The sequence below is a fragment of the Odontesthes bonariensis genome, chromosome 2, assembly GCF_027942865.1.
Source record: "Odontesthes bonariensis isolate fOdoBon6 chromosome 2, fOdoBon6.hap1, whole genome shotgun sequence".
Taxonomy (NCBI): Eukaryota; Metazoa; Chordata; class Actinopteri; order Atheriniformes; family Atherinopsidae; genus Odontesthes; species Odontesthes bonariensis.
The window spans coordinates 32949773-32969133 of NC_134507.1; the positions used below are offsets into that span (position 1 = coordinate 32949773).

General features: G+C 48.8%; 23 non-coding genes and 11 pseudogenes across 23 annotated transcripts; all 34 read right to left on the reverse strand.

Moving 5' to 3' along the window:
• Positions 1-168: 168 nt before the first annotated feature.
• Positions 169-287, reverse strand: LOC142375425 (5S ribosomal RNA). Its single transcript, XR_012768954.1, has one exon. It is a non-coding gene; the product is annotated as a 5S ribosomal RNA (ribosomal RNA).
• A 364-nt stretch (positions 288-651) lies between these two features.
• LOC142368801 (U2 spliceosomal RNA) lies at positions 652-842 on the reverse strand. The gene has a single exon (XR_012767425.1). It is a non-coding gene; the product is annotated as a U2 spliceosomal RNA (small nuclear RNA).
• A 313-nt stretch (positions 843-1155) lies between these two features.
• On the reverse strand, positions 1156-1260 carry LOC142372137 (U5 spliceosomal RNA; annotated as a pseudogene).
• A 614-nt stretch (positions 1261-1874) lies between these two features.
• Positions 1875-1993, reverse strand: LOC142375431 (5S ribosomal RNA). Its single transcript, XR_012768955.1, has one exon. It is a non-coding gene; the product is annotated as a 5S ribosomal RNA (ribosomal RNA).
• A 364-nt stretch (positions 1994-2357) lies between these two features.
• Positions 2358-2548, reverse strand: LOC142368804 (U2 spliceosomal RNA). Its single transcript, XR_012767427.1, has one exon. It is a non-coding gene; the product is annotated as a U2 spliceosomal RNA (small nuclear RNA).
• Positions 2549-2861: 313 nt separating this feature from the next.
• LOC142372141 (U5 spliceosomal RNA) lies at positions 2862-2966 on the reverse strand (annotated as a pseudogene).
• A 614-nt stretch (positions 2967-3580) lies between these two features.
• On the reverse strand, positions 3581-3699 carry LOC142375436 (5S ribosomal RNA). Its single transcript, XR_012768956.1, has one exon. It is a non-coding gene; the product is annotated as a 5S ribosomal RNA (ribosomal RNA).
• A 364-nt stretch (positions 3700-4063) lies between these two features.
• Positions 4064-4254, reverse strand: LOC142368809 (U2 spliceosomal RNA). The gene has a single exon (XR_012767430.1). It is a non-coding gene; the product is annotated as a U2 spliceosomal RNA (small nuclear RNA).
• Positions 4255-4567: 313 nt separating this feature from the next.
• On the reverse strand, positions 4568-4672 carry LOC142372145 (U5 spliceosomal RNA; annotated as a pseudogene).
• Positions 4673-5286: 614 nt separating this feature from the next.
• On the reverse strand, positions 5287-5405 carry LOC142375441 (5S ribosomal RNA). Its single transcript, XR_012768957.1, has one exon. It is a non-coding gene; the product is annotated as a 5S ribosomal RNA (ribosomal RNA).
• Positions 5406-5769: 364 nt separating this feature from the next.
• On the reverse strand, positions 5770-5960 carry LOC142368816 (U2 spliceosomal RNA). The gene has a single exon (XR_012767431.1). It is a non-coding gene; the product is annotated as a U2 spliceosomal RNA (small nuclear RNA).
• Positions 5961-6273: 313 nt separating this feature from the next.
• Positions 6274-6378, reverse strand: LOC142372150 (U5 spliceosomal RNA; annotated as a pseudogene).
• Positions 6379-6992: 614 nt separating this feature from the next.
• On the reverse strand, positions 6993-7111 carry LOC142375453 (5S ribosomal RNA). Its single transcript, XR_012768959.1, has one exon. It is a non-coding gene; the product is annotated as a 5S ribosomal RNA (ribosomal RNA).
• Positions 7112-7475: 364 nt separating this feature from the next.
• LOC142368821 (U2 spliceosomal RNA) lies at positions 7476-7666 on the reverse strand. Its single transcript, XR_012767432.1, has one exon. It is a non-coding gene; the product is annotated as a U2 spliceosomal RNA (small nuclear RNA).
• Positions 7667-7979: 313 nt separating this feature from the next.
• Positions 7980-8084, reverse strand: LOC142372157 (U5 spliceosomal RNA; annotated as a pseudogene).
• A 614-nt stretch (positions 8085-8698) lies between these two features.
• LOC142375458 (5S ribosomal RNA) lies at positions 8699-8817 on the reverse strand. Its single transcript, XR_012768960.1, has one exon. It is a non-coding gene; the product is annotated as a 5S ribosomal RNA (ribosomal RNA).
• Positions 8818-9181: 364 nt separating this feature from the next.
• Positions 9182-9372, reverse strand: LOC142368824 (U2 spliceosomal RNA). The gene has a single exon (XR_012767433.1). It is a non-coding gene; the product is annotated as a U2 spliceosomal RNA (small nuclear RNA).
• Positions 9373-9685: 313 nt separating this feature from the next.
• Positions 9686-9790, reverse strand: LOC142372162 (U5 spliceosomal RNA; annotated as a pseudogene).
• A 614-nt stretch (positions 9791-10404) lies between these two features.
• On the reverse strand, positions 10405-10523 carry LOC142375464 (5S ribosomal RNA). Its single transcript, XR_012768962.1, has one exon. It is a non-coding gene; the product is annotated as a 5S ribosomal RNA (ribosomal RNA).
• Positions 10524-10887: 364 nt separating this feature from the next.
• On the reverse strand, positions 10888-11078 carry LOC142368830 (U2 spliceosomal RNA). The gene has a single exon (XR_012767434.1). It is a non-coding gene; the product is annotated as a U2 spliceosomal RNA (small nuclear RNA).
• Positions 11079-11391: 313 nt separating this feature from the next.
• Positions 11392-11496, reverse strand: LOC142372168 (U5 spliceosomal RNA; annotated as a pseudogene).
• A 614-nt stretch (positions 11497-12110) lies between these two features.
• Positions 12111-12229, reverse strand: LOC142375470 (5S ribosomal RNA). The gene has a single exon (XR_012768963.1). It is a non-coding gene; the product is annotated as a 5S ribosomal RNA (ribosomal RNA).
• A 364-nt stretch (positions 12230-12593) lies between these two features.
• Positions 12594-12784, reverse strand: LOC142368838 (U2 spliceosomal RNA). Its single transcript, XR_012767436.1, has one exon. It is a non-coding gene; the product is annotated as a U2 spliceosomal RNA (small nuclear RNA).
• Positions 12785-13097: 313 nt separating this feature from the next.
• Positions 13098-13202, reverse strand: LOC142372173 (U5 spliceosomal RNA; annotated as a pseudogene).
• Positions 13203-13816: 614 nt separating this feature from the next.
• On the reverse strand, positions 13817-13935 carry LOC142375477 (5S ribosomal RNA). The gene has a single exon (XR_012768965.1). It is a non-coding gene; the product is annotated as a 5S ribosomal RNA (ribosomal RNA).
• Positions 13936-14299: 364 nt separating this feature from the next.
• Positions 14300-14490, reverse strand: LOC142368846 (U2 spliceosomal RNA). The gene has a single exon (XR_012767438.1). It is a non-coding gene; the product is annotated as a U2 spliceosomal RNA (small nuclear RNA).
• Positions 14491-14803: 313 nt separating this feature from the next.
• Positions 14804-14908, reverse strand: LOC142372176 (U5 spliceosomal RNA; annotated as a pseudogene).
• A 614-nt stretch (positions 14909-15522) lies between these two features.
• Positions 15523-15641, reverse strand: LOC142375487 (5S ribosomal RNA). Its single transcript, XR_012768967.1, has one exon. It is a non-coding gene; the product is annotated as a 5S ribosomal RNA (ribosomal RNA).
• A 364-nt stretch (positions 15642-16005) lies between these two features.
• On the reverse strand, positions 16006-16196 carry LOC142368853 (U2 spliceosomal RNA). The gene has a single exon (XR_012767439.1). It is a non-coding gene; the product is annotated as a U2 spliceosomal RNA (small nuclear RNA).
• A 313-nt stretch (positions 16197-16509) lies between these two features.
• LOC142372179 (U5 spliceosomal RNA) lies at positions 16510-16614 on the reverse strand (annotated as a pseudogene).
• A 614-nt stretch (positions 16615-17228) lies between these two features.
• Positions 17229-17347, reverse strand: LOC142375494 (5S ribosomal RNA). Its single transcript, XR_012768968.1, has one exon. It is a non-coding gene; the product is annotated as a 5S ribosomal RNA (ribosomal RNA).
• Positions 17348-17711: 364 nt separating this feature from the next.
• LOC142368863 (U2 spliceosomal RNA) lies at positions 17712-17902 on the reverse strand. The gene has a single exon (XR_012767441.1). It is a non-coding gene; the product is annotated as a U2 spliceosomal RNA (small nuclear RNA).
• Positions 17903-18215: 313 nt separating this feature from the next.
• On the reverse strand, positions 18216-18320 carry LOC142372183 (U5 spliceosomal RNA; annotated as a pseudogene).
• Positions 18321-18934: 614 nt separating this feature from the next.
• On the reverse strand, positions 18935-19053 carry LOC142375498 (5S ribosomal RNA). Its single transcript, XR_012768969.1, has one exon. It is a non-coding gene; the product is annotated as a 5S ribosomal RNA (ribosomal RNA).
• Between the last annotated feature and the right edge of the window lie 308 nt (positions 19054-19361).

Below are 19361 nucleotides of genomic sequence, written 5' to 3' on the forward strand. Positions count from 1 at the left end.
TTTTTGGAACTGCTCCTTTGTCAGGACAAAGTTAAATGTATGAGGATCAAAGGCAACCATGACCTGGGACACCTTAGCAGATCCAGGATCAGCAAGATGGATCACAGGGTGATCAACAGATGTTTCAACAAAAGACATGCAGAGAGAAGAGAAGACAAGAGAGAAAAATGCTTACAGCACCTGGTATTCCCAAGCAGTCTCCCATCCAAGTACTAACCAGGCCCGACCCTGCTTGGCTTCCGAGTTCGGACGAGATCGGGCGTGTTCAGGGCGGTGTGGCCGTAAGCCACAGTCCCCGTGACAAATATGTGTTACATAGGTGCTGGAACCATACGTTGCCCCTATTTTACCAGAGAGTTGGCTTGAGAGGCTGATGTTGAGCCTGCACGTCGACTTCCCTGATGTGATTGTTCTCTGCAGCTGAAAATGGGACTCTCAGATAACTTAGTGTGTGTCTGTCAAGCTCCTCTGTTCTCTGTGTGTAGTTTGGTGTTCATGGTCATACAGAGAAACCAGGGAAGCTCAATCCCACGACGTGCTCATAAACTGCGTCTTTTCTAAAGATTATAGTTCCATTTTAGAAGTCAGAATACAATGGCTCCCAGAAACTACCACCATGTACCGCTGGTTTTGTTATTTCACAAGAGTTGGGAAGAGTGCACCGTTCCCAGCGGCACTGCAGTACCGGGTCGATGCGTGGAGTGAACGGAGCAAGCCCCTTTTTCAACCCCTGTGCCTAAAAATCCATTTAATATGTAGTCCTCATATAGAGGACGTATCAGATATTAAACTGATAAGAACAGATACTACACTTGATCTTAGCCAAAAGGCCGAGAAGCGATAACCCTCCACTGTTTCACGTCCGAGAGCCCTTCCTGGCACAATGCGCACTTGTGGCGGTGCTCTTTTGTTGCCTACAAAGCGTCACTTTGCACCTCCGCCCACCCGCTGCAGTGAGCACTCTTCAGCCGTTTCAGATGGTACAACTTTGCACTCCCGCCCGCTCCACTGAGCACCGTTCAAACAACAACAATTTAGCGCTCCAGGCTTTGAACATGGGCACGGTCTCAAGAAATAAGGTGACTCTACTCCGAGAAGTCACTTGGCACAGCAAGAAGATTTCCTTTGCACAGACAGAATGGGCTTCACCCGCAAAGGCAAAGCCTTCCAAAAATAGAAACAACTCATTAATGCTGCTCTCCACGGAAGTCTTTAGTAAAAGGCGAAAGACTTGTACGTTATGAAGAGAAACCAGAGTACGAGTATTTGACACTGCGGGAGCAGTGCATCAGGCTAGTTGGCATAGCCACCTTCCCCACGGTGAGCTTTGCTTGGTTGAGACGCTGGCTCCTCGGCCGACCAGGTAGGAACAATCGGGCCCTATTCAATGGTTGCTTTGTCTTTTACTCTGTGCAACAGACTAGGGGTCTTGAGGCTTTGTTCTGACCGCTCATTGGGTGTAGAGGTTTTTTTCAAGCAATTCTCCCAGTCGGCCCAATCCCAGAGCCATCTCAAAGTGGAGTTCACTTTCACTCTCTTTTCGCAGACTAAAAGCCAGAGTTTTATCTCAGAAGCTAAGCAGAGTCGGGCCTGGTTAGTACTTGGATGGGGAGACCGCCTGGGAATACCAGGTGCTGTAAGCCTTTTGGCTTCTCCAGGCGCATGCAGTTTGACTGCGTCAAATGCAAAGGCAGTCCCTGTTTGACTTTTTGGAACTGCTCCTTTGTCAGGACAAAGTTAAATGTATGAGGATCAAAGGCAACCATGACCTGGGACACCTTAGCAGATCCAGGATCAGCAAGATGGATCACAGGGTGATCAACAGATGTTTCAACAAAAGACATGCAGAGAGAAGAGAAGACAAGAGAGAAAAATGCTTACAGCACCTGGTATTCCCAAGCAGTCTCCCATCCAAGTACTAACCAGGCCCGACCCTGCTTGGCTTCCGAGTTCGGACGAGATCGGGCGTGTTCAGGGCGGTGTGGCCGTAAGCCACAGTCCCCGTGACAAATATGTGTTACATAGGTGCTGGAACCATACGTTGCCCCTATTTTACCAGAGAGTTGGCTTGAGAGGCTGATGTTGAGCCTGCACGTCGACTTCCCTGATGTGATTGTTCTCTGCAGCTGAAAATGGGACTCTCAGATAACTTAGTGTGTGTCTGTCAAGCTCCTCTGTTCTCTGTGTGTAGTTTGGTGTTCATGGTCATACAGAGAAACCAGGGAAGCTCAATCCCACGACGTGCTCATAAACTGCGTCTTTTCTAAAGATTATAGTTCCATTTTAGAAGTCAGAATACAATGGCTCCCAGAAACTACCACCATGTACCGCTGGTTTTGTTATTTCACAAGAGTTGGGAAGAGTGCACCGTTCCCAGCGGCACTGCAGTACCGGGTCGATGCGTGGAGTGAACGGAGCAAGCCCCTTTTTCAACCCCTGTGCCTAAAAATCCATTTAATATGTAGTCCTCATATAGAGGACGTATCAGATATTAAACTGATAAGAACAGATACTACACTTGATCTTAGCCAAAAGGCCGAGAAGCGATAACCCTCCACTGTTTCACGTCCGAGAGCCCTTCCTGGCACAATGCGCACTTGTGGCGGTGCTCTTTTGTTGCCTACAAAGCGTCACTTTGCACCTCCGCCCACCCGCTGCAGTGAGCACTCTTCAGCCGTTTCAGATGGTACAACTTTGCACTCCCGCCCGCTCCACTGAGCACCGTTCAAACAACAACAATTTAGCGCTCCAGGCTTTGAACATGGGCACGGTCTCAAGAAATAAGGTGACTCTACTCCGAGAAGTCACTTGGCACAGCAAGAAGATTTCCTTTGCACAGACAGAATGGGCTTCACCCGCAAAGGCAAAGCCTTCCAAAAATAGAAACAACTCATTAATGCTGCTCTCCACGGAAGTCTTTAGTAAAAGGCGAAAGACTTGTACGTTATGAAGAGAAACCAGAGTACGAGTATTTGACACTGCGGGAGCAGTGCATCAGGCTAGTTGGCATAGCCACCTTCCCCACGGTGAGCTTTGCTTGGTTGAGACGCTGGCTCCTCGGCCGACCAGGTAGGAACAATCGGGCCCTATTCAATGGCTGCTTTGTCTTTTACTCTGTGCAAAAGACTAGGGGTCTTGAGGCTTTGTTCTGACCGCTCATTGGGTGTAGAGGTTTTTTTCAAGCAATTCTCCCAGTCGGCCCAATCCCAGAGCCATCTCAAAGTGGAGTTCACTTTCACTCTCTTTTCGCAGACTAAAAGCCAGAGTTTTATCTCAGAAGCTAAGCAGAGTCGGGCCTGGTTAGTACTTGGATGGGGAGACCGCCTGGGAATACCAGGTGCTGTAAGCCTTTTGGCTTCTCCAGGCGCATGCAGTTTGACTGCGTCAAATGCAAAGGCAGTCCCTGTTTGACTTTTTGGAACTGCTCCTTTGTCAGGACAAAGTTAAATGTATGAGGATCAAAGGCAACCATGACCTGGGACACCTTAGCAGATCCAGGATCAGCAAGATGGATCACAGGGTGATCAACAGATGTTTCAACAAAAGACATGCAGAGAGAAGAGAAGACAAGAGAGAAAAATGCTTACAGCACCTGGTATTCCCAAGCAGTCTCCCATCCAAGTACTAACCAGGCCCGACCCTGCTTGGCTTCCGAGTTCGGACGAGATCGGGCGTGTTCAGGGCGGTGTGGCCGTAAGCCACAGTCCCCGTGACAAATATGTGTTACATAGGTGCTGGAACCATACGTTGCCCCTATTTTACCAGAGAGTTGGCTTGAGAGGCTGATGTTGAGCCTGCACGTCGACTTCCCTGATGTGATTGTTCTCTGCAGCTGAAAATGGGACTCTCAGATAACTTAGTGTGTGTCTGTCAAGCTCCTCTGTTCTCTGTGTGTAGTTTGGTGTTCATGGTCATACAGAGAAACCAGGGAAGCTCAATCCCACGACGTGCTCATAAACTGCGTCTTTTCTAAAGATTATAGTTCCATTTTAGAAGTCAGAATACAATGGCTCCCAGAAACTACCACCATGTACCGCTGGTTTTGTTATTTCACAAGAGTTGGGAAGAGTGCACCGTTCCCAGCGGCACTGCAGTACCGGGTCGATGCGTGGAGTGAACGGAGCAAGCCCCTTTTTCAACCCCTGTGCCTAAAAATCCATTTAATATGTAGTCCTCATATAGAGGACGTATCAGATATTAAACTGATAAGAACAGATACTACACTTGATCTTAGCCAAAAGGCCGAGAAGCGATAACCCTCCACTGTTTCACGTCCGAGAGCCCTTCCTGGCACAATGCGCACTTGTGGCGGTGCTCTTTTGTTGCCTACAAAGCGTCACTTTGCACCTCCGCCCACCCGCTGCAGTGAGCACTCTTCAGCCGTTTCAGATGGTACAACTTTGCACTCCCGCCCGCTCCACTGAGCACCGTTCAAACAACAACAATTTAGCGCTCCAGGCTTTGAACATGGGCACGGTCTCAAGAAATAAGGTGACTCTACTCCGAGAAGTCACTTGGCACAGCAAGAAGATTTCCTTTGCACAGACAGAATGGGCTTCACCCGCAAAGGCAAAGCCTTCCAAAAATAGAAACAACTCATTAATGCTGCTCTCCACGGAAGTCTTTAGTAAAAGGCGAAAGACTTGTACGTTATGAAGAGAAACCAGAGTACGAGTATTTGACACTGCGGGAGCAGTGCATCAGGCTAGTTGGCATAGCCACCTTCCCCACGGTGAGCTTTGCTTGGTTGAGACGCTGGCTCCTCGGCCGACCAGGTAGGAACAATCGGGCCCTATTCAATGGCTGCTTTGTCTTTTACTCTGTGCAAAAGACTAGGGGTCTTGAGGCTTTGTTCTGACCGCTCATTGGGTGTAGAGGTTTTTTTCAAGCAATTCTCCCAGTCGGCCCAATCCCAGAGCCATCTCAAAGTGGAGTTCACTTTCACTCTCTTTTCGCAGACTAAAAGCCAGAGTTTTATCTCAGAAGCTAAGCAGAGTCGGGCCTGGTTAGTACTTGGATGGGGAGACTGCCTGGGAATACCAGGTGCTGTAAGCCTTTTGGCTTCTCCAGGCGCATGCAGTTTGACTGCGTCAAATGCAAAGGCAGTCCCTGTTTGACTTTTTGGAACTGCTCCTTTGTCAGGACAAAGTTAAATGTATGAGGATCAAAGGCAACCATGACCTGGGACACCTTAGCAGATCCAGGATCAGCAAGATGGATCACAGGGTGATCAACAGATGTTTCAACAAAAGACATGCAGAGAGAAGAGAAGACAAGAGAGAAAAATGCTTACAGCACCTGGTATTCCCAAGCAGTCTCCCATCCAAGTACTAACCAGGCCCGACCCTGCTTGGCTTCCGAGTTCGGACGAGATCGGGCGTGTTCAGGGCGGTGTGGCCGTAAGCCACAGTCCCCGTGACAAATATGTGTTACATAGGTGCTGGAACCATACGTTGCCCCTATTTTACCAGAGAGTTGGCTTGAGAGGCTGATGTTGAGCCTGCACGTCGACTTCCCTGATGTGATTGTTCTCTGCAGCTGAAAATGGGACTCTCAGATAACTTAGTGTGTGTCTGTCAAGCTCCTCTGTTCTCTGTGTGTAGTTTGGTGTTCATGGTCATACAGAGAAACCAGGGAAGCTCAATCCCACGACGTGCTCATAAACTGCGTCTTTTCTAAAGATTATAGTTCCATTTTAGAAGTCAGAATACAATGGCTCCCAGAAACTACCACCATGTACCGCTGGTTTTGTTATTTCACAAGAGTTGGGAAGAGTGCACCGTTCCCAGCGGCACTGCAGTACCGGGTCGATGCGTGGAGTGAACGGAGCAAGCCCCTTTTTCAACCCCTGTGCCTAAAAATCCATTTAATATGTAGTCCTCATATAGAGGACGTATCAGATATTAAACTGATAAGAACAGATACTACACTTGATCTTAGCCAAAAGGCCGAGAAGCGATAACCCTCCACTGTTTCACGTCCGAGAGCCCTTCCTGGCACAATGCGCACTTGTGGCGGTGCTCTTTTGTTGCCTACAAAGCGTCACTTTGCACCTCCGCCCACCCGCTGCAGTGAGCACTCTTCAGCCGTTTCAGATGGTACAACTTTGCACTCCCGCCCGCTCCACTGAGCACCGTTCAAACAACAACAATTTAGCGCTCCAGGCTTTGAACATGGGCACGGTCTCAAGAAATAAGGTGACTCTACTCCGAGAAGTCACTTGGCACAGCAAGAAGATTTCCTTTGCACAGACAGAATGGGCTTCACCCGCAAAGGCAAAGCCTTCCAAAAATAGAAACAACTCATTAATGCTGCTCTCCACGGAAGTCTTTAGTAAAAGGCGAAAGACTTGTACGTTATGAAGAGAAACCAGAGTACGAGTATTTGACACTGCGGGAGCAGTGCATCAGGCTAGTTGGCATAGCCACCTTCCCCACGGTGAGCTTTGCTTGGTTGAGACGCTGGCTCCTCGGCCGACCAGGTAGGAACAATCGGGCCCTATTCAATGGCTGCTTTGTCTTTTACTCTGTGCAAAAGACTAGGGGTCTTGAGGCTTTGTTCTGACCGCTCATTGGGTGTAGAGGTTTTTTTCAAGCAATTCTCCCAGTCGGCCCAATCCCAGAGCCATCTCAAAGTGGAGTTCACTTTCACTCTCTTTTCGCAGACTAAAAGCCAGAGTTTTATCTCAGAAGCTAAGCAGAGTCGGGCCTGGTTAGTACTTGGATGGGGAGACCGCCTGGGAATACCAGGTGCTGTAAGCCTTTTGGCTTCTCCAGGCGCATGCAGTTTGACTGCGTCAAATGCAAAGGCAGTCCCTGTTTGACTTTTTGGAACTGCTCCTTTGTCAGGACAAAGTTCAATGTATGAGGATCAAAGGCAACCATGACCTGGGACACCTTAGCAGATCCAGGATCAGCAAGATGGATCACAGGGTGATCAACAGATGTTTCAACAAAAGACATGCAGAGAGAAGAGAAGACAAGAGAGAAAAATGCTTACAGCACCTGGTATTCCCAAGCAGTCTCCCATCCAAGTACTAACCAGGCCCGACCCTGCTTGGCTTCCGAGTTCGGACGAGATCGGGCGTGTTCAGGGCGGTGTGGCCGTAAGCCACAGTCCCCGTGACAAATATGTGTTACATAGGTGCTGGAACCATACGTTGCCCCTATTTTACCAGAGAGTTGGCTTGAGAGGCTGATGTTGAGCCTGCACGTCGACTTCCCTGATGTGATTGTTCTCTGCAGCTGAAAATGGGACTCTCAGATAACTTAGTGTGTGTCTGTCAAGCTCCTCTGTTCTCTGTGTGTAGTTTGGTGTTCATGGTCATACAGAGAAACCAGGGAAGCTCAATCCCACGACGTGCTCATAAACTGCGTCTTTTCTAAAGATTATAGTTCCATTTTAGAAGTCAGAATACAATGGCTCCCAGAAACTACCACCATGTACCGCTGGTTTTGTTATTTCACAAGAGTTGGGAAGAGTGCACCGTTCCCAGCGGCACTGCAGTACCGGGTCGATGCGTGGAGTGAACGGAGCAAGCCCCTTTTTCAACCCCTGTGCCTAAAAATCCATTTAATATGTAGTCCTCATATAGAGGACGTATCAGATATTAAACTGATAAGAACAGATACTACACTTGATCTTAGCCAAAAGGCCGAGAAGCGATAACCCTCCACTGTTTCACGTCCGAGAGCCCTTCCTGGCACAATGCGCACTTGTGGCGGTGCTCTTTTGTTGCCTACAAAGCGTCACTTTGCACCTCCGCCCACCCGCTGCAGTGAGCACTCTTCAGCCGTTTCAGATGGTACAACTTTGCACTCCCGCCCGCTCCACTGAGCACCGTTCAAACAACAACAATTTAGCGCTCCAGGCTTTGAACATGGGCACGGTCTCAAGAAATAAGGTGACTCTACTCCGAGAAGTCACTTGGCACAGCAAGAAGATTTCCTTTGCACAGACAGAATGGGCTTCACCCGCAAAGGCAAAGCCTTCCAAAAATAGAAACAACTCATTAATGCTGCTCTCCACGGAAGTCTTTAGTAAAAGGCGAAAGACTTGTACGTTATGAAGAGAAACCAGAGTACGAGTATTTGACACTGCGGGAGCAGTGCATCAGGCTAGTTGGCATAGCCACCTTCCCCACGGTGAGCTTTGCTTGGTTGAGACGCTGGCTCCTCGGCCGACCAGGTAGGAACAATCGGGCCCTATTCAATGGCTGCTTTGTCTTTTACTCTGTGCAAAAGACTAGGGGTCTTGAGGCTTTGTTCTGACCGCTCATTGGGTGTAGAGGTTTTTTTCAAGCAATTCTCCCAGTCGGCCCAATCCCAGAGCCATCTCAAAGTGGAGTTCACTTTCACTCTCTTTTCGCAGACTAAAAGCCAGAGTTTTATCTCAGAAGCTAAGCAGAGTCGGGCCTGGTTAGTACTTGGATGGGGAGACCGCCTGGGAATACCAGGTGCTGTAAGCCTTTTGGCTTCTCCAGGCGCATGCAGTTTGACTGCGTCAAATGCAAAGGCAGTCCCTGTTTGACTTTTTGGAACTGCTCCTTTGTCAGGACAAAGTTAAATGTATGAGGATCAAAGGCAACCATGACCTGGGACACCTTAGCAGATCCAGGATCAGCAAGATGGATCACAGGGTGATCAACAGATGTTTCAACAAAAGACATGCAGAGAGAAGAGAAGACAAGAGAGAAAAATGCTTACAGCACCTGGTATTCCCAAGCAGTCTCCCATCCAAGTACTAACCAGGCCCGACCCTGCTTGGCTTCCGAGTTCGGACGAGATCGGGCGTGTTCAGGGCGGTGTGGCCGTAAGCCACAGTCCCCGTGACAAATATGTGTTACATAGGTGCTGGAACCATACGTTGCCCCTATTTTACCAGAGAGTTGGCTTGAGAGGCTGATGTTGAGCCTGCACGTCGACTTCCCTGATGTGATTGTTCTCTGCAGCTGAAAATGGGACTCTCAGATAACTTAGTGTGTGTCTGTCAAGCTCCTCTGTTCTCTGTGTGTAGTTTGGTGTTCATGGTCATACAGAGAAACCAGGGAAGCTCAATCCCACGACGTGCTCATAAACTGCGTCTTTTCTAAAGATTATAGTTCCATTTTAGAAGTCAGAATACAATGGCTCCCAGAAACTACCACCATGTACCGCTGGTTTTGTTATTTCACAAGAGTTGGGAAGAGTGCACCGTTCCCAGCGGCACTGCAGTACCGGGTCGATGCGTGGAGTGAACGGAGCAAGCCCCTTTTTCAACCCCTGTGCCTAAAAATCCATTTAATATGTAGTCCTCATATAGAGGACGTATCAGATATTAAACTGATAAGAACAGATACTACACTTGATCTTAGCCAAAAGGCCGAGAAGCGATAACCCTCCACTGTTTCACGTCCGAGAGCCCTTCCTGGCACAATGCGCACTTGTGGCGGTGCTCTTTTGTTGCCTACAAAGCGTCACTTTGCACCTCCGCCCACCCGCTGCAGTGAGCACTCTTCAGCCGTTTCAGATGGTACAACTTTGCACTCCCGCCCGCTCCACTGAGCACCGTTCAAACAACAACAATTTAGCGCTCCAGGCTTTGAACATGGGCACGGTCTCAAGAAATAAGGTGACTCTACTCCGAGAAGTCACTTGGCACAGCAAGAAGATTTCCTTTGCACAGACAGAATGGGCTTCACCCGCAAAGGCAAAGCCTTCCAAAAATAGAAACAACTCATTAATGCTGCTCTCCACGGAAGTCTTTAGTAAAAGGCGAAAGACTTGTACGTTATGAAGAGAAACCAGAGTACGAGTATTTGACACTGCGGGAGCAGTGCATCAGGCTAGTTGGCATAGCCACCTTCCCCACGGTGAGCTTTGCTTGGTTGAGACGCTGGCTCCTCGGCCGACCAGGTAGGAACAATCGGGCCCTATTCAATGGCTGCTTTGTCTTTTACTCTGTGCAAAAGACTAGGGGTCTTGAGGCTTTGTTCTGACCGCTCATTGGGTGTAGAGGTTTTTTTCAAGCAATTCTCCCAGTCGGCCCAATCCCAGAGCCATCTCAAAGTGGAGTTCACTTTCACTCTCTTTTCGCAGACTAAAAGCCAGAGTTTTATCTCAGAAGCTAAGCAGAGTCGGGCCTGGTTAGTACTTGGATGGGGAGACCGCCTGGGAATACCAGGTGCTGTAAGCCTTTTGGCTTCTCCAGGCGCATGCAGTTTGACTGCGTCAAATGCAAAGGCAGTCCCTGTTTGACTTTTTGGAACTGCTCCTTTGTCAGGACAAAGTTAAATGTATGAGGATCAAAGGCAACCATGACCTGGGACACCTTAGCAGATCCAGGATCAGCAAGATGGATCACAGGGTGATCAACAGATGTTTCAACAAAAGACATGCAGAGAGAAGAGAAGACAAGAGAGAAAAATGCTTACAGCACCTGGTATTCCCAAGCAGTCTCCCATCCAAGTACTAACCAGGCCCGACCCTGCTTGGCTTCCGAGTTCGGACGAGATCGGGCGTGTTCAGGGCGGTGTGGCCGTAAGCCACAGTCCCCGTGACAAATATGTGTTACATAGGTGCTGGAACCATACGTTGCCCCTATTTTACCAGAGAGTTGGCTTGAGAGGCTGATGTTGAGCCTGCACGTCGACTTCCCTGATGTGATTGTTCTCTGCAGCTGAAAATGGGACTCTCAGATAACTTAGTGTGTGTCTGTCAAGCTCCTCTGTTCTCTGTGTGTAGTTTGGTGTTCATGGTCATACAGAGAAACCAGGGAAGCTCAATCCCACGACGTGCTCATAAACTGCGTCTTTTCTAAAGATTATAGTTCCATTTTAGAAGTCAGAATACAATGGCTCCCAGAAACTACCACCATGTACCGCTGGTTTTGTTATTTCACAAGAGTTGGGAAGAGTGCACCGTTCCCAGCGGCACTGCAGTACCGGGTCGATGCGTGGAGTGAACGGAGCAAGCCCCTTTTTCAACCCCTGTGCCTAAAAATCCATTTAATATGTAGTCCTCATATAGAGGACGTATCAGATATTAAACTGATAAGAACAGATACTACACTTGATCTTAGCCAAAAGGCCGAGAAGCGATAACCCTCCACTGTTTCACGTCCGAGAGCCCTTCCTGGCACAATGCGCACTTGTGGCGGTGCTCTTTTGTTGCCTACAAAGCGTCACTTTGCACCTCCGCCCACCCGCTGCAGTGAGCACTCTTCAGCCGTTTCAGATGGTACAACTTTGCACTCCCGCCCGCTCCACTGAGCACCGTTCAAACAACAACAATTTAGCGCTCCAGGCTTTGAACATGGGCACGGTCTCAAGAAATAAGGTGACTCTACTCCGAGAAGTCACTTGGCACAGCAAGAAGATTTCCTTTGCACAGACAGAATGGGCTTCACCCGCAAAGGCAAAGCCTTCCAAAAATAGAAACAACTCATTAATGCTGCTCTCCACGGAAGTCTTTAGTAAAAGGCGAAAGACTTGTACGTTATGAAGAGAAACCAGAGTACGAGTATTTGACACTGCGGGAGCAGTGCATCAGGCTAGTTGGCATAGCCACCTTCCCCACGGTGAGCTTTGCTTGGTTGAGACGCTGGCTCCTCGGCCGACCAGGTAGGAACAATCGGGCCCTATTCAATGGCTGCTTTGTCTTTTACTCTGTGCAAAAGACTAGGGGTCTTGAGGCTTTGTTCTGACCGCTCATTGGGTGTAGAGGTTTTTTTCAAGCAATTCTCCCAGTCGGCCCAATCCCAGAGCCATCTCAAAGTGGAGTTCACTTTCACTCTCTTTTCGCAGACTAAAAGCCAGAGTTTTATCTCAGAAGCTAAGCAGAGTCGGGCCTGGTTAGTACTTGGATGGGGAGACCGCCTGGGAATACCAGGTGCTGTAAGCCTTTTGGCTTCTCCAGGCGCATGCAGTTTGACTGCGTCAAATGCAAAGGCAGTCCCTGTTTGACTTTTTGGAACTGCTCCTTTGTCAGGACAAAGTTAAATGTATGAGGATCAAAGGCAACCATGACCTGGGACACCTTAGCAGATCCAGGATCAGCAAGATGGATCACAGGGTGATCAACAGATGTTTCAACAAAAGACATGCAGAGAGAAGAGAAGACAAGAGAGAAAAATGCTTACAGCACCTGGTATTCCCAAGCAGTCTCCCATCCAAGTACTAACCAGGCCCGACCCTGCTTGGCTTCCGAGTTCGGACGAGATCGGGCGTGTTCAGGGCGGTGTGGCCGTAAGCCACAGTCCCCGTGACAAATATGTGTTACATAGGTGCTGGAACCATACGTTGCCCCTATTTTACCAGAGAGTTGGCTTGAGAGGCTGATGTTGAGCCTGCACGTCGACTTCCCTGATGTGATTGTTCTCTGCAGCTGAAAATGGGACTCTCAGATAACTTAGTGTGTGTCTGTCAAGCTCCTCTGTTCTCTGTGTGTAGTTTGGTGTTCATGGTCATACAGAGAAACCAGGGAAGCTCAATCCCACGACGTGCTCATAAACTGCGTCTTTTCTAAAGATTATAGTTCCATTTTAGAAGTCAGAATACAATGGCTCCCAGAAACTACCACCATGTACCGCTGGTTTTGTTATTTCACAAGAGTTGGGAAGAGTGCACCGTTCCCAGCGGCACTGCAGTACCGGGTCGATGCGTGGAGTGAACGGAGCAAGCCCCTTTTTCAACCCCTGTGCCTAAAAATCCATTTAATATGTAGTCCTCATATAGAGGACGTATCAGATATTAAACTGATAAGAACAGATACTACACTTGATCTTAGCCAAAAGGCCGAGAAGCGATAACCCTCCACTGTTTCACGTCCGAGAGCCCTTCCTGGCACAATGCGCACTTGTGGCGGTGCTCTTTTGTTGCCTACAAAGCGTCACTTTGCACCTCCGCCCACCCGCTGCAGTGAGCACTCTTCAGCCGTTTCAGATGGTACAACTTTGCACTCCCGCCCGCTCCACTGAGCACCGTTCAAACAACAACAATTTAGCGCTCCAGGCTTTGAACATGGGCACGGTCTCAAGAAATAAGGTGACTCTACTCCGAGAAGTCACTTGGCACAGCAAGAAGATTTCCTTTGCACAGACAGAATGGGCTTCACCCGCAAAGGCAAAGCCTTCCAAAAATAGAAACAACTCATTAATGCTGCTCTCCACGGAAGTCTTTAGTAAAAGGCGAAAGACTTGTACGTTATGAAGAGAAACCAGAGTACGAGTATTTGACACTGCGGGAGCAGTGCATCAGGCTAGTTGGCATAGCCACCTTCCCCACGGTGAGCTTTGCTTGGTTGAGACGCTGGCTCCTCGGCCGACCAGGTAGGAACAATCGGGCCCTATTCAATGGCTGCTTTGTCTTTTACTCTGTGCAAAAGACTAGGGGTCTTGAGGCTTTGTTCTGACCGCTCATTGGGTGTAGAGGTTTTTTTCAAGCAATTCTCCCAGTCGGCCCAATCCCAGAGCCATCTCAAAGTGGAGTTCACTTTCACTCTCTTTTCGCAGACTAAAAGCCAGAGTTTTATCTCAGAAGCTAAGCAGAGTCGGGCCTGGTTAGTACTTGGATGGGGAGACCGCCTGGGAATACCAGGTGCTGTAAGCCTTTTGGCTTCTCCAGGCGCATGCAGTTTGACTGCGTCAAATGCAAAGGCAGTCCCTGTTTGACTTTTTGGAACTGCTCCTTTGTCAGGACAAAGTTCAATGTATGAGGATCAAAGGCAACCATGACCTGGGACACCTTAGCAGATCCAGGATCAGCAAGATGGATCACAGGGTGATCAACAGATGTTTCAACAAAAGACATGCAGAGAGAAGAGAAGACAAGAGAGAAAAATGCTTACAGCACCTGGTATTCCCAAGCAGTCTCCCATCCAAGTACTAACCAGGCCCGACCCTGCTTGGCTTCCGAGTTCGGACGAGATCGGGCGTGTTCAGGGCGGTGTGGCCGTAAGCCACAGTCCCCGTGACAAATATGTGTTACATAGGTGCTGGAACCATACGTTGCCCCTATTTTACCAGAGAGTTGGCTTGAGAGGCTGATGTTGAGCCTGCACGTCGACTTCCCTGATGTGATTGTTCTCTGCAGCTGAAAATGGGACTCTCAGATAACTTAGTGTGTGTCTGTCAAGCTCCTCTGTTCTCTGTGTGTAGTTTGGTGTTCATGGTCATACAGAGAAACCAGGGAAGCTCAATCCCACGACGTGCTCATAAACTGCGTCTTTTCTAAAGATTATAGTTCCATTTTAGAAGTCAGAATACAATGGCTCCCAGAAACTACCACCATGTACCGCTGGTTTTGTTATTTCACAAGAGTTGGGAAGAGTGCACCGTTCCCAGCGGCACTGCAGTACCGGGTCGATGCGTGGAGTGAACGGAGCAAGCCCCTTTTTCAACCCCTGTGCCTAAAAATCCATTTAATATGTAGTCCTCATATAGAGGACGTATCAGATATTAAACTGATAAGAACAGATACTACACTTGATCTTAGCCAAAAGGCCGAGAAGCGATAACCCTCCACTGTTTCACGTCCGAGAGCCCTTCCTGGCACAATGCGCACTTGTGGCGGTGCTCTTTTGTTGCCTACAAAGCGTCACTTTGCACCTCCGCCCACCCGCTGCAGTGAGCACTCTTCAGCCGTTTCAGATGGTACAACTTTGCACTCCCGCCCGCTCCACTGAGCACCGTTCAAACAACAACAATTTAGCGCTCCAGGCTTTGAACATGGGCACGGTCTCAAGAAATAAGGTGACTCTACTCCGAGAAGTCACTTGGCACAGCAAGAAGATTTCCTTTGCACAGACAGAATGGGCTTCACCCGCAAAGGCAAAGCCTTCCAAAAATAGAAACAACTCATTAATGCTGCTCTCCACGGAAGTCTTTAGTAAAAGGCGAAAGACTTGTACGTTATGAAGAGAAACCAGAGTACGAGTATTTGACACTGCGGGAGCAGTGCATCAGGCTAGTTGGCATAGCCACCTTCCCCACGGTGAGCTTTGCTTGGTTGAGACGCTGGCTCCTCGGCCGACCAGGTAGGAACAATCGGGCCCTATTCAATGGCTGCTTTGTCTTTTACTCTGTGCAAAAGACTAGGGGTCTTGAGGCTTTGTTCTGACCGCTCATTGGGTGTAGAGGTTTTTTTCAAGCAATTCTCCCAGTCGGCCCAATCCCAGAGCCATCTCAAAGTGGAGTTCACTTTCACTCTCTTTTCGCAGACTAAAAGCCAGAGTTTTATCTCAGAAGCTAAGCAGAGTCGGGCCTGGTTAGTACTTGGATGGGGAGACCGCCTGGGAATACCAGGTGCTGTAAGCCTTTTGGCTTCTCCAGGCGCATGCAGTTTGACTGCGTCAAATGCAAAGGCAGTCCCTGTTTGACTTTTTGGAACTGCTCCTTTGTCAGGACAAAGTTCAATGTATGAGGATCAAAGGCAACCATGACCTGGGACACCTTAGCAGATCCAGGATCAGCAAGATGGATCACAGGGTGATCAACAGATGTTTCAACAAAAGACATGCAGAGAGAAGAGAAGACAAGAGAGAAAAATGCTTACAGCACCTGGTATTCCCAAGCAGTCTCCCATCCAAGTACTAACCAGGCCCGACCCTGCTTGGCTTCCGAGTTCGGACGAGATCGGGCGTGTTCAGGGCGGTGTGGCCGTAAGCCACAGTCCCCGTGACAAATATGTGTTACATAGGTGCTGGAACCATACGTTGCCCCTATTTTACCAGAGAGTTGGCTTGAGAGGCTGATGTTGAGCCTGCACGTCGACTTCCCTGATGTGATTGTTCTCTGCAGCTGAAAATGGGACTCTCAGATAACTTAGTGTGTGTCTGTCAAGCTCCTCTGTTCTCTGTGTGTAGTTTGGTGTTCATGGTCATACAGAGAAACCAGGGAAGCTCAATCCCACGACGTGCTCATAAACTGCGTCTTTTCTAAAGATTATAGTTCCATTTTAGAAGTCAGAATACAATGGCTCCCAGAAACTACCACCATGTACCGCTGGTTTTGTTATTTCACAAGAGTTGGGAAGAGTGCACCGTTCCCAGCGGCACTGCAGTACCGGGTCGATGCGTGGAGTGAACGGAGCAAGCCCCTTTTTCAACCCCTGTGCCTAAAAATCCATTTAATATGTAGTCCTCATATAGAGGACGTATCAGATATTAAACTGATAAGAACAGATACTACACTTGATCTTAGCCAAAAGGCCGAGAAGCGATAACCCTCCACTGTTTCACGTCCGAGAGCCCTTCCTGGCACAATGCGCACTTGTGGCGGTGCTCTTTTGTTGCCTACAAAGCGTCACTTTGCACCTCCGCCCACCCGCTGCAGTGAGCACTCTTCAGCCGTTTCAGATGGTACAACTTTGCACTCCCGCCCGCTCCACTGAGCACCGTTCAAACAACAACAATTTAGCGCTCCAGGCTTTGAACATGGGCACGGTCTCAAGAAATAAGGTGACTCTACTCCGAGAAGTCACTTGGCACAGCAAGAAGATTTCCTTTGCACAGACAGAATGGGCTTCACCCGCAAAGGCAAAGCCTTCCAAAAATAGAAACAACTCATTAATGCTGCTCTCCACGGAAGTCTTTAGTAAAAGGCGAAAGACTTGTACGTTATGAAGAGAAACCAGAGTACGAGTATTTGACACTGCGGGAGCAGTGCATCAGGCTAGTTGGCATAGCCACCTTCCCCACGGTGAGCTTTGCTTGGTTGAGACGCTGGCTCCTCGGCCGACCAGGTAGGAACAATCGGGCCCTATTCAATGGCTGCTTTGTCTTTTACTCTGTGCAAAAGACTAGGGGTCTTGAGGCTTTGTTCTGACCGCTCATTGGGTGTAGAGGTTTTTTTCAAGCAATTCTCCCAGTCGGCCCAATCCCAGAGCCATCTCAAAGTGGAGTTCACTTTCACTCTCTTTTCGCAGACTAAAAGCCAGAGTTTTATCTCAGAAGCTAAGCAGAGTCGGGCCTGGTTAGTACTTGGATGGGGAGACCGCCTGGGAATACCAGGTGCTGTAAGCCTTTTGGCTTCTCCAGGCGCATGCAGTTTGACTGCGTCAAATGCAAAGGCAGTCCCTGTTTGACTTTTTGGAACTGCTCCTTTGTCAGGACAAAGTTAAATGTATGAGGATCAAAGGCAACCATGACCTGGGACACCTTAGCAGATCCAGGATCAGCAAGATGGATCACAGGGTGATCAACAGATGTTTCAACAAAAGACATGCAGAGAGAAGAGAAGACAAGAGAGAAAAATGCTTACAGCACCTGGTATTCCCAAGCAGTCTCCCATCCAAGTACTAACCAGGCCCGACCCTGCTTGGCTTCCGAGTTCGGACGAGATCGGGCGTGTTCAGGGCGGTGTGGCCGTAAGCCACAGTCCCCGTGACAAATATGTGTTACATAGGTGCTGGAACCATACGTTGCCCCTATTTTACCAGAGAGTTGGCTTGAGAGGCTGATGTTGAGCCTGCACGTCGACTTCCCTGATGTGATTGTTCTCTGCAGCTGAAAATGGGACTCTCAGATAACTTAGTGTGTGTCTGTCAAGCTCCTCTGTTCTCTGTGTGTAGTTTGGTGTTCATGGTCATACAGAGAAACCAGGGAAGCTCAATCCCACGACGTGCTCATAAACTGCGTCTTTTCTAAAGATTATAGTTCCATTTTAGAAGTCAGAATACAATGGCTCCCAGAAACTACCACCATGTACCGCTGGTTTTGTTATTTCACAAGAGTTGGGAAGAGTGCACCGTTCCCAGCGGCACTGCAGTACCGGGTCGATGCGTGGAGTGAACGGAGCAAGCCCCTTTTTCAACCCCTGTGCCTAAAAATCCATTTAATATGTAGTCCTCATATAGAGGACGTATCAGATATTAAACTGATAAGAACAGATACTACACTTGATCTTAGCCAAAAGGCCGAGAAGCGATAACCCTCCACTGTTTCACGTCCGAGAGCCCTTCCTGGCACAATGCGCACTTGTGGCGGTGCTCTTTTGTTGCCTACAAAGCGTCACTTTGCACCTCCGCCCACCCGCTGCAGTGAGCACTCTTCAGCCGTTTCAGATGGTACAACTTTGCACTCCCGCCCGCTCCACTGAGCACCGTTCAAACAACAACAATTTAGCGCTCCAGGCTTTGAACATGGGCACGGTCTCAAGAAATAAGGTGACTCTACTCCGAGAAGTCACTTGGCACAGCAAGAAGATTTCCTTTGCACAGACAGAATGGGCTTCACCCGCAAAGGCAAAGCCTTCCAAAAATAGAAACAACTCATTAATGCTGCTCTCCACGGAAGTCTTTAGTAAAAGGCGAAAGACTTGTACGTTATGAAGAGAAACCAGAGTACGAGTATTTGACACTGCGGGAGCAGTGCATCAGGCTAGTTGGCATAGCCACCTTCCCCACGGTGAGCTTTGCTTGGTTGAGACGCTGGCTCCTCGGCCGACCAGGTAGGAACAATCGGGCCCTATTCAATGGCTGCTTTGTCTTTTACTCTGTGCAAAAGACTAGGGGTCTTGAGGCTTTGTTCTGACCGCTCATTGGGTGTAGAGGTTTTTTTCAAGCAATTCTCCCAGTCGGCCCAATCCCAGAGCCATCTCAAAGTGGAGTTCACTTTCACTCTCTTTTCGCAGACTAAAAGCCAGAGTTTTATCTCAGAAGCTAAGCAGAGTCGGGCCTGGTTAGTACTTGGATGGGGAGACCGCCTGGGAATACCAGGTGCTGTAAGCCTTTTGGCTTCTCCAGGCGCATGCAGTTTGACTGCGTCAAATGCAAAGGCAGTCCCTGTTTGACTTTTTGGAACTGCTCCTTTGTCAGGACAAAGTTCAATGTATGAGGATCAAAGGCAACCATGACCTGGGACACCTTAGCAGATCCAGGATCAGCAAGATGGATCACAGGGTGATCAACAGATGTTTCAACAAAAGACATGCAGAGAGAAGAGAAGACAAGAGAGAAAAATGCTTACAGCACCTGGTATTCCCAAGCAGTCTCCCATCCAAGTACTAACCAGGCCCGACCCTGCTTGGCTTCCGAGTTCGGACGAGATCGGGCGTGTTCAGGGCGGTGTGGCCGTAAGCCACAGTCCCCGTGACAAATATGTGTTACATAGGTGCTGGAACCATACGTTGCCCCTATTTTACCAGAGAGTTGGCTTGAGAGGCTGATGTTGAGCCTGCACGTCGACTTCCCTGATGTGATTGTTCTCTGCAGCTGAAAATGGGACTCTCAGATAACTTAGTGTGTGTCTGTCAAGCTCCTCTGTTCTCTGTGTGTAGTTTGGTGTTCATGGTCATACAGAGAAACCAGGGAAGCTCAATCCCACGACGTGCTCATAAACTGCGTCTTTTCTAAAGATTATAGTTCCATTTTAGAAGTCAGAATACAA